The sequence below is a fragment of the Abramis brama genome, assembly GCF_963993115.1.
Source record: "Abramis brama genome assembly, chromosome: 6".
In the NCBI taxonomy this organism is placed as follows: Eukaryota; Metazoa; Chordata; class Actinopteri; order Cypriniformes; family Leuciscidae; genus Abramis; species Abramis brama.
This window is the reverse complement of record NC_139968.1, coordinates 42659718-42672168: the sequence shown is the minus strand read 5'-3', so window position 1 is coordinate 42672168 and position 12451 is coordinate 42659718.

Genomic DNA, 12451 nt, shown 5'->3' with positions numbered 1-12451 from the left:
ACACTGTTAAAATCTGACACTGAAAGAGAGCACAAATAATCATCAGTATTTATTATGAAAAAAACACTAGAAGAACAAAAACACTTGAAGAACCTTTAAAGTTCAGCGTTCTGCTTTAGATTTCGATACTTCCTGAAAAAGATGAACATAAAAAGCCATAAATAAATAAATCTCACAGATAATTATATATGCAGTATCAATTTGTGAGAAATGAGATCATCAATCATGTACCTGAAGTGTGAATATGTGCTTGATCTCATTCAGCTCTTCTGGATCTGATCTCATAAACCACAATAATGACAGTAGCCACGCCCACCAGAGCAGAGAGGACCAATCGGATCACAGCTTCAGTAGGACCACAACAGTGGACAGAGTCTGAGGAATAAACACATCAAACTGAGATCAGATCAGTCAATAAACACTAATATCAGCGCTGACATCAACTAATATTTCTGAATACACAGAAATATGATCAAATCTAGTCAACAATCTTATATTCGGTTCCAAGTGAGTTTTTATACGGTCTGTCATCTCAAACTGTAAACGATTCAACAATTCAACATGTAAATAGTAGATTAGAATATTTAAAGGAGAAGAAAAATGATCTTTACTCACCATAGACAGAAACTCTGAATGCTTTTGATGTGAATCTTCCTCCTGAAATCATCTGTAGTTTATAATCTCCTTCATGTTCAGTTGTGGTGTTTTTGATGGTCAGAGATCCAGTTTGATTGTCCAGCTTCAGTCTGTCTCTGAATCTCCCGTCAAGAACATCATCATATACAGTGATTCTGTCGGCCCATTTATTGATTTCAGCTATTAAAGTGTTTTTATTTCCAAACCTCCACTGAATCACATCATCATCCTTCATTTCAGTAAGATCAGAGTATAGAGAGACTGAATCTCCCTCCTTCACTGACACTGACTTCACTTCATCTGTCAAACACACAGAGAACAAACAGAAACAGGGTTTGCAGAGATTAATACTGTTAAATAGCTTTATAATGGTTTACTAATCGAATAGTTAAAAATTGACATTAAAAATAAACAATATAAAATAACAAAATTGTGTATGAATTCTTTTTTTTTTTAAATCATTAAAAAACAGGTGTAAACTTTTTTGAACTCACCAAAGACAAAGAGAACTAATCTCTTGATCTCACTGTTGATCAGTAGTATATAACCTCCAGCATGTTCAGCTCTGGTGTTTGTGATGGTCAGAGATCCAGTTTGATTGTCCAGCTTCAGTCTGTCTCTGAATCTCCCATCAAGAACATCATCATATACAGTGATTCTGTCGGCCGTTACATTGATTTCAGCTATTACAGTGTTTTCATCTTCAAACATCCACTGAATCACATCATCATCCTTCATTTCAGTAAGATCAGAGTTTAGAAGGACTGAATCTCCCTCCATCACTGACTCCAGTCCTGAATCACCAAACACACACACACACACACACACACACACACACACACACACACACACACACGCACGCACGCACACGCACACACACACACACACACACACACACACACACACACACACACACACACAGTGTTCGTCACAGATTAAGACGATCAGTTAATGATTTATAAAAGTAAATAGTTTGAAATTTAAAACCAAAAATTATTGTATCTTTGTGCTGAATAAAATATAAAACAAGTAAAACTGATATTTAACTCACTAAAGACTAAGAGCCTGAATTTCTTGATCTCACTGTTGATCTGTAGTTTATAATCTCCATCATGTTCAGTTGTGGTGTTTGTGATGGTCAGAGATCCAGTTTGATTGTCCAGCTTCAGTCTGTCTCTGAATCTCCCTTCAAGAACATCATCATATACAGTGATTCTGTCGGCCGTTACATTGATTTCTGCTATTAAAGTGTTTTCAATTCTCCACTGAATCACATCATCATCCTTTATTTCAGTAAGATCAGAGTTTAGAGAGACTGAATCTCCCTCCATCACAAACACTAACTCACCAGGCACACCTGAAGAACAGAGTTTTTCACAGATTAAAGCTTTAAAATCACTTGATGTTGGTTTAATGAAGCTTCACTAAAATACTTTTAATCATATAAATGTGAAGTGATTAATATTCTGCAGCAGTTCAAAGACAAAAGATGAGGAATAAAAAGAGAAATAGATTTATAAATGGAACAATAACTAAAAAAGACACTTTAACTTTAATGTTTAATGTCACACTGAAACTAATACTGTTGAGTATCTGAGCTTCATATTTATATTATTTTATTTAATCAATCCATAATAACTGAGTTTAGAGCTGAATTCAAACTTGATCTGACAGAAGAGAAAAATAAAAGAAAGTGTTAGTATTAACTTAAAAAGTGATGTCACGTGTTTTTTAGGCCAAAACATTTTTTGTCACATACAGCAAACATCTCCTCACCATCCGCTAGCTGCCTGTCCCCTGAACACACTGTAAAAAAACACGGTCTCTGTAGACACCCCAGGCTCCACAAACGGCAAGAAAAACAAACTGGGCTCACCCGCACCACAAAACATAAACTGTCAATAACCGACAAGAAAACTTTGGGGGCTTAGTGCGCGGATGAGGAGGAGGAGGGAGGGTCTAGCTATAGCCTCCATTTTGTTTGACAATACTTTAAATGTCAACAAGAAGTGACATCACCCAACATCACTTAGAGCACCTTTAATGGAACAAAAGAGTAACAAGCACCACTTAAATGTCCAGCCCGCAGAAGTCACACTTACCCTGAAACTACATGAACAAGAGTATATTTCTCCAGTATTTAAGCAAAAGTTGCAATAGTTTTAGTTCTCAGTTCTGTTAAAAGTAAGTCTTGTATAAATGCACAGATATGGACCCTATAATTTTTTAAAAGCCTATATGTATTGGTATACTGTTATTATAAAAAGGTTTGCAGTGTCTGTTCTCACTAAATTGCTCTCAAATGTAAGATTGTTGTATCATAATAGTAGAATAAGTAACGCTTAGCTCTAAAATACAGACAGTATAAATAATTTGTTAATTCTTCTGGTTATTACCCCTTTATTCCTAAAACTTTACATGTTGTAGGTACACTATAATTACAGAAAGTTACACTGTAAATTAGTTTTAAATACGCAGTTCTTTGCGGGCTGTAATCTAAAGCGTTACCAAGCAAACTCCAGCAGCTCGAGCTCTTACTAGAACCAGGAAGTGTGATCATATTAGCCCGGCTCTGTCAACACTGCGTTTGCTCTCTATCAAACATTGCATACATTTAAAAATCATGATGATTACTATAAACTACTATTACTAAGATCAGAGTTTAGAGTGACTGAAATAAACAATATCATAAAACAACAAAAAGGTTTCATTTAATTTTGTCATTAAAAACAGGTGAAACCAAGAGTCTATTTAACCCTTTCACGTGTGATTCTGACTGGGTGAGTTTATCAAGGCGACATTTATTTTAAAACGTTTCCCCATTATTGTTTCCATGGCGAACCGTCATGATCTTGATTTTAAATGTGAGATGGCGCCGCCATGTTTGTTTGCGCCGCAGTTCAAATTGTCTGAAGAGTTTGAATCTGACAGTTATGTGACATCATCACTGAACATTGCAAATCCCAAATGTGGGACCGTATCACTCAAAAGGTTTACTCACTGTTGACACGGAGCCTGAACCTCTTGATCTCACTGTTGATCTGTAGTTTATAAACTCCTTCATGTTCAGTTCTGGTGTTTGTGATGGTCAGAGATCCAGTTTGATTGTCCAGCTTCAGTCTGTCTCTGAATATCCCATCAAGAACATCATCATATACAGTGATTCTGTCGACCGTTACATTGATTTCAGCTATTAAAGTGTCTTCATCTCCAAACCTCCACTGAATCACATCATCATCCTTTATTTCAGTAAGATCAGAGTTTAGAGAGACTAAATCTTCCTCCATCACTGACTTCACATCACCAAACACTCCTGAAGAACAGAGTTTTTCACAGATTAAAGCTTTAAAATCACTTGATGTTGGTTTGATGAAGCTTCACTAAAATACTTTTAATCATGTAAATGTGAAGTGATTAATATTCTGCAGCAGTTCAAAGACAAAAGATGATGAATGAAAATTAGAAATAGTTAAACAAGTTTTATATAATCAATAAATGCATTAAAAAGATCGACTTTAATCTCAATAAGATCTCAAAATCACACATTATTTGTTTCTATACGAGAATAACAGTGAATGTTAATCCTTTCTGACTAATTTAACCAGTAATTTATCACATCAGAACAGAAACAACTGAAACCAGAAACACATTTAAAACTCACCATCCAGACGCCACAAACACAAACAGAGCAAAACTAATTTGAGAAACATTTTCTTCATCGGTTCACTGAAAAGCCCACGATAGTAACTCTTAATGTCTGAAACACTCAGATTGATCTGAAAGACTGAACTGAGATATTTATCTGGTTGTGTGTGAATCCTCCCCCAACCTCAGTTAGTTTCCGCTCACACATCCGTCTCCTTTAACATCACGAAAATCAACAAGCTTTTGCTGATCTTACATTTTCAAATGAATTCTGGCCCTGAATGAAAACTAATAGCAGAAGAGTGAAATATTGGATTAGATATCTGTATCTACTGGTGTGTTATTTAGTGCTGTGAGCTGTCAATCATATTTGACCTCTGACCTGTGACTCTTATTTGTCTATTGATGGATTCACTTTATTTCAGTGTAAAGATGTTTTGTGTGGAGTGGAAGATTGTGAGCTTCTTATTAGCAGGAGAGAAAATGAAGAAACGCTTCAGCCACAAACTACTGACACACACAGAGACGACAAACATCCAGCAGAAGCTGTTTATCCACCGACAGATCAAACCAGACACACAGATGTTTGTACAGATAAAACAAAAATGAAAAACTCAACACCGCATACATTTTAAAATCCTGCTGATAACTAACAAATCCCTGAATGGTTTCGCTCCTCAGTACTTGAGCTTTTTTGTCACTTTATAGTCCTTCACATCCACTGCAGTCTCACAGTTCTGGCCAGTTGATAATAACTGGAATATCAAAATACACTGGAGGCGGTAGATCTGTCACAGGTCGGGGTGGGCAACTACAAGGAGATGACCCAGCCGCACCCCTCTTGAATTTGGGACACCACTGTGAGGAGCCGATACCACGGGCACACAGGCAGACAAAGGACAACCAGACTGAATAAGATTTAAAAAGGTTTTATTTAATTTAAAAAAAAAAAATACTAACTAAAAAGAAGGAAGGTTTCGACTTCTTGCAGCTAGCCCACACTGCACTGGCTTGCTCCTCTTCATGGGGCTCAGGCGGACAGAGAATGGATATCGTTGCTTCAACAAAGCTGAAGCGGGCGCTGCTGGAGACATAATAATACCAAAAGCGGTGAAAAGAAAATCATCCACTGATTCATCTAGTCAAAGAAGTAATGGAAAGGAGTTCACCACTGGTTGATCTCATTCGTTGGATTCCGAGACAGAAAAGATATTATTTTCATAAACGGGCTGGATCTCCTCGTGCCTTCGCTATGCACTCCCACTCGTGTTTCACTACAATCCACACAGAACAGCACACGTGATTATATCAATATATAGCACTGCAAATCTTCATAACTCACAGCTTAGGGCATTGGCAGGAGCTTCCAATCCTCAGTTCTTCAATACAATCTCCTTAACATCCACAATAAAGCATAAGGTGTCCAATCCTCTCCAAAAGACAAGTTATAAGTCGTAAAGTTTCATCGTACCTTCCAAAACATCCATCACATCACAATCCAAGCAATATATAACACTTATCTCTCCTTAATGATGAATTCCTGCTGATAGTTCGATCTCCATTCTCCAAGTATCCAATTCCTCTTCCCATCCAGAACAAACACACTAGCTGGAGCACCCGACTGACGAACCCACGTTGGCAGGGACACAAACGGCTGAAGCACACACTGGAAAACACACACAGAAGACGATCCAAAAAGAACAACTTCCAGCCAACACTGACCTCGAAGGCGACACCCCCAAAAACCAGCACCACTGATCAGAATATAAAGCCCTTTTGAATCTCTTCCTCTCACTGTGATTTCCAATCACCGCTGATTTGCGTCCTTCTCACCACTAGCGGCGCCAGGATTTTGATTGTAGGTGGGCCTCCAGAAAACTGGATGGGCCAGTTAAAATAAGCCAAAAAAAAAAAAAATCTCCGTTTCAGCGCTTTTCTGCGGCACGTAGGACAGCGACTCATAGCCTACCTGAATTTAATGCGTAATACAGGTTTAACCCTCTGATGGTCTTCGTTTAGCAGTCACACTGGGGGCCTTCCCGGTCATAAATGACCGGACACCTAAAAATGAAACTTCCTCCATCCCAGTAAAAACCAATGCAATTTATTTTTGTTCTATAATATTTATTCTTTTTAATTTAGAATTTTGAGACAATTTGATTGAACTTATTAATATTTATGCAATATTTATAGTCCATTTTTTGACATTGAAAATAATGATTTTTTTTTTTTTTTATTTAAAAAAAAAAAAATTCTATGCAGTATTTTCGGGTAAAATAGAGACTAGGCTTTCAGAAAAAAAATAAAATAAAAAAAAATTCATCAATTTATTAATCATAAAATTAAATAAAACATGTTATTGCATGGGTTTACCACTAGATGCCTGTATAGCTCTAAATGGAGATGTTTGTGAATTCTAGTTGTTTTTGGACCAAATTGCTTACTTTTAAGATGTGGATTGAATGTATTTTTTTAGAAATTCTCAAATAATACTTTTTGCCAAGGTTTATAACATTTTATTAATTATTATTTTAATAATTTTAATAATTATTATATTAATTATATATACATATATTAATTATAATTATTAGTTATGTTATGTTTTTCACTCTTGATGTTTTAGAGCTTCACCCCTTCATTGCTGAGCATTTTTTTTTCTGCATCGTGGCTGATTTGTAGAGAATTTTTGTGTTTTTGTCAATTTCCCATTCATTTCCTATGGGGGTAATTTTGACCGAAGACCAAAATCATAACTCATTTTTTTACGACCACTTAGCATGCTCGGATCATGAACTCAATTTTTTTGTGTGTTCACATACCTAATGCCAGAAAAGTCACCAAGTTTCGTAACATTCTGATGAAGCTGTGATTTTTAAAAATTCAAAACAGATTTTTGTAATCTGAATTTATTGGTGTGTATGTGTATAAACGTGTGTTTGTATGTGTGTGTGTGTGGGTGGGTGTGAATTTTTTGCACTCTTGATGTTGTAGAGTGTCACCCCTTTACTGCGGTGTACTTTTTTTTTAGAATCGTGTCCAATTTGTAGATTGTACAGACAAAAATTCAGAGAATTTTTGTGTTTTTGTAAATTTCCCATTCATTTCCTATGGGTCGGTCATTTTTGACCGAAGACCACGAGTGTGACTATTTTTTTTACGACCACTTAGCATGCTCGGATCATGACCTCAATTTTTTTTTGTATTCACATACCTAATGCCAGAAAAGTCACCAAGTTTCATAACCTTCCGATGAAGCTGTGATTTTTAAAAATTCAAAACAGAAAATTATTCGGTCAGAAATGACCGAGGACCATCAGAGGGTAAAAAAAAAAAAAAAACTTAAACAGGAATTTTTTGTTGCTTTTTTTAATAAAATTACAATTTAATTGAATGTTTAATTGAAATATTTTTAGTTTATTAACAGCAGCAACAGCTGTAAAGATGAAGTTGTCGATCGTCATCTCCGTGAACGCGCCTATAGAGAGAAATGCACATCATGGATTGCATAATCAGAGAGTAGGCCTAGCCTTTTTCTTTTCGTTTTAAATTGTTAAAAAGACATTTCAAGCTTTAAGATATATTTCATGTCTGTGAGGCATATGCTGAGTTTCGTTAAGTTAGGATTAGATGCGCTCCTGTTCACGAGCAATGCAAGTGACCGCGCGGGCGCCTCTATGATTATATTGTCTCCTATATTTATCCAGGCAATTGGTTGATAAAAAAAATATTAAAATTAAGATACAATTTATACAAAACGAAATTCACTTAAAAAAGGGCTTTCTAACTTAATTAAGTGGTCAAAATCATGTCTGACCCGCTCCATGTCTCTTATTGATCTTACTCGTGCGGTTCACTTTTCATAATCAACTTAGATGAAAAAATAACATTATAATATTTTAACAAATATGAAACTAAATGAGCTTGATGGCTACAACACATATAGGCCTACAGACTCTCTATTTATACAAATTGCTGCACATTAATTTTATTCTGAATTTTGCACACAAGGCATTTGTTTGTGCATGCATAGTAAAACATATCTGCAACATTTATCAAGTTCACTGATAATTATGCGTTTATTATTATCTTAATGAATAATGTAACAAGGACGAATGAAGGCTAAACTGCGTTGTTTGTTTAGAATGGAATGGATCGCAAATAGATCCGAATGAAGGAATGTACAAAACCATAGTAGAAAATGGGTGGGCCCGGACCTAAAATGGGTGGGCCCAGGCCCACCCGGGCCCAATGGTAGCGCCGCGGCTGCTTCTCACACCTGGAATCAATCGTCAGTTAATGCTTTTGCCCGGAGTTACAGGAACCGGAGGCGATATTTTTTTTCCCAGGATGGTAGGGGAAGACTCATGAATATTCATTAGGGAAGTCATCCCTGATTGGTCTTAACCCCAGTGACGGGTAGGTTTAGGGGCGGGGTTGGGGTAGGTCATCACATAGACCCCAGTGACGGGTAGGTTTAGGGGCGGGGTTAGAGTAGGTCATCAGACCAATCAGGGATGACTTCCCTAATGAATATTCATGAGTCTTCCCCAACCATCCTGGGAAAAAAAATATCGCGAACCGGAGCGCTCTCGGGTCCCACGCCGGAAGCGCTCCCCCCCGGAAATCATGACCGTGCACAAAGGTTCCGCCCTTTCGAACAAAAGTTCCGCCTCTTCATTCGTCACCCGTGACAGATCCTTTTCCTATTTAGTGCCAAACACTGGAATAGTCTTCCTAGCTTTGTGAAGCGGACACACTCTGTCAGTTTAAATCTAGAGTAAAAACACATCTCTTTAACCTGGCATACACATAACACATTATCACATTCCTATAATTCAAATCCTTTAAAGAATTGTTAGGCTGCATAAATCATCTCAACCGGAACAGGAACACTTCCCATAACATCCAATGTACTTGTAACATCATAAGAGGAACGGCATCTACACTAATATTAGTCTGTCTGTCTCTTTCTTTATCCCGAGGTTACTGTAGTCGGCCGGATCTGGTCCGTATCCAGATCAGATGGAGGATCTGCACATAGATGAACACAACAGCCCTGAATGTCAGCAGAGATCGAGACAACTAGACGAGGCCTAGAGACAGACCGCCTGTGAAGACCTCGTCGACTAAACATCTTAAAATGGCAGATGTGCTGATGTGAAGCTCTGTGGTAAATTCATGAGAAACTCTACAATCAGTCAAATCATCATTTAACAGTTTTGATGTGTTTTACTGATTATTTCACGTCATCTGAGCTTCACCACTTTGAGCTTCAGTCGGCCACAACCCCACTAGATCTGATAGATAGTGTTATTTTCACAAGTGCCTCATAAAGTTTTCACGGACTAGAGAAGTTAAAAACATCTTAAAGCAACAGTTTGATCTTGTCATGAAATCCTGTGAGTGTTTCTCTCTAAACGTTCCTGTAGCTGACTGTATTCTGCAGGTGATTCAGACATTTTATAAGAAATTAACAACGAACGACCTGAAGACAGTCACATATTAAAATGTGCACTCGAATGTCTGTGTTTACTGCATTGCAAATCTGTTCATCATATAAAGCCATCATGTCTCTTTAAAATCATTTGATGTTAATTTGCTGAATTTGCTGAATAGGCCGCTGTACGTGAGCTGTATCGTTCAGTTTCGTTCCGACAAACGGGGCACTCATTTTTCTTTTGCTCAATATGTTCAACGTTAATAAAAGGTATCCAAGCAAAAAGTTCTCCACACATTATCCTGCAGTTAATGAGAAATTGTAATTTATTGGCGCACTATATTGACTGCGTATTGAGACATATAAAACTGTTGAGCTAGATTTTCAACCAATCAGCATCGAAAATGTAAGTAGGTCACAGCCGAAATCAAGCCAATATCACTACGCACATGTAAACATGGAGGAGGACGTAAGCAGCGCATCTTCATCTGATAGCGGCGATCAAGCTCGATTAACACCCGTAAAGTGTATTCTTCATGTCGGAAAAGATGGTGGGAAAGGTCCGCAGCCCTTTACTGAAGTCCGATGGGAAAAAATCAAGCATGGCTCAAAACATCGGACACTACGGAGCTAACGTTAGCTATTAATAATAAATATGTTGCCCTCCTGGTGGCGGGAGTCGATTTCTGAAGAAGACCTCTAAAAATGCCACAGAAGACAGACAGTCGTCCGCTCCTAGTGGAACTCCTGCAGAAATGGATGAATTTAAGTTCATACCTCAACGTAGTTCACAAAGCACGGCTTTGAGTGGACCAGTGCTCATTGAGAACCGCATTCGAAACCAGAAAAGCAAAGGTGACGGTGACCATACACACCTCTCAGAACCACAGGAGACGTTTATCTGTCCAGTCCAGCAGCGATCTGAGCATTACAGGGACTCGCTTTCTGAAGAAACCGCTGTCCGCACCTCAAGAGGAAAGGGTTCCTGAGAGAACCATTGGTCTAAATGAATATAAAGTAAGGAGAGTCAGTTTAGACCGCGACGAACAGGACATGCGAAAACTTCTAGGAGATTCTTTTAGCCTATCAGAGAGTTCCTTGCAAAATGCAGCGAGGAAGACGAGTCCTCAACCAGTTAAAAAGGTATTGAACCAGTTAAGGTGTTAGTTGACCACACATTTGACTCACCCTCATGTCCTTCCAAGCATGTATAACTATTTTTCTGCTTTTCTCTTTCTCCAGTTTGTTTTATGGTGTGTATCCCTAACCACCTTCTACCTTATTTTATTTATTCTCAGGTAAGGTAAAGTAAGTCAAATTCGATCTAAACATCAAGTATAAATTTATATACTTACAGTTCAGTCGAAAGACTGCTCCGTGGTTTAGTTCAGCTCAGTTCTTTTCTATAGTAGAGACTCAAAGCAGGCTGGTTCTTTTACATTGATTATTTGTGTTTTTATTATATCAAAATCAACTGGGTTACATACTAGTTAATAAAGAAATAAAACAAAGACCAAAACAAAAATAGACAGTTCACAAGCTTCAGCTCCAGGTGGCAGGCTTAGACCATTGAACTGAGGAGAGGCCGATGGGGTCTGTCCAGCGTCTGACGTTGACATATTACACTGTGCTTTTATACTTCGTTTCACACCCACTTATCACATATTCAATCGTTCAAAGATAATTTATCCAATCCAAAATCTTGATCTATTGTTAACCCTTTCAACTCCTTCAAAAGCTTCTTATAAAAAGCCTTCCTTTTCTTTGTTCTCCTTTTCTTCGCTCGGATCCTTTGTCGTCTTCTACGCTTGGTCTATAAAGAAACAGGTAATACTTTCCAATTCTACTTCTCTTGGATATATGTTTTTCACTACTTAATGTTACTTCTATTTATTGATTAAATACTTAAACATGAGTACATTATTGCATGCATTATTACAATAAAGATTATTATAGAAACAAGATACAATGTTTCTCTAAATACAACAGTTCAATAATAAAGACCTTTACAAAGTCGTTTCCATTGTCTTTCTTAATAAAACAATTTCACAATAAAGGCTTTTTACCAAACAATTTGCATTGTCTCTTTCTTAATAAATCAGATTCACCAATAAAAGACTTTTACAAAACAATCTGCATTGTCTCTTTCTTAATAAATCAGATTCACCAATAAAAGACTTTTACAAACAAGTTGCAGTGTCTTTTCTTATACAACACTCTATTCTACTTGGTTATACAGTTAGTTAGTAACATACATATTCCATATATGAAGATCACAGATTAATACAGAATAAATTGCATATATATATTTCACTTCTAAAACTACAATGGTGATTAATATCATATCAGCCCATATATATGAGGCGTTCTAATAGAGTAAATTGCATGTTTACTTAACAAGTTATACAAGAAGAGCAGTGAATCTTCGACAACCCCTGAAATACACAAAGTTTCTCCATCCCCCAGCAGGCCTGAGTCGCGCGTGATCCGGTTCACTGAACAGTCTGTGTCCTCTGAATCTGATCACAGTGAGATCCGGTCTTTGGATGATCTCTTTCCTGTAGACTCGGATGACACTCTGAGCGAGAGGAGTGCAGTATTGGATGGTAAAACACCTGTCGATTTAACATCTTGCAATCATCTAAACTATTCTTTAAGAATTTTATGGCCAAAAATATAATGTATGCCCAAACATTTTTTTACTCAGATTTCAAACTCAACGTAATGACACTA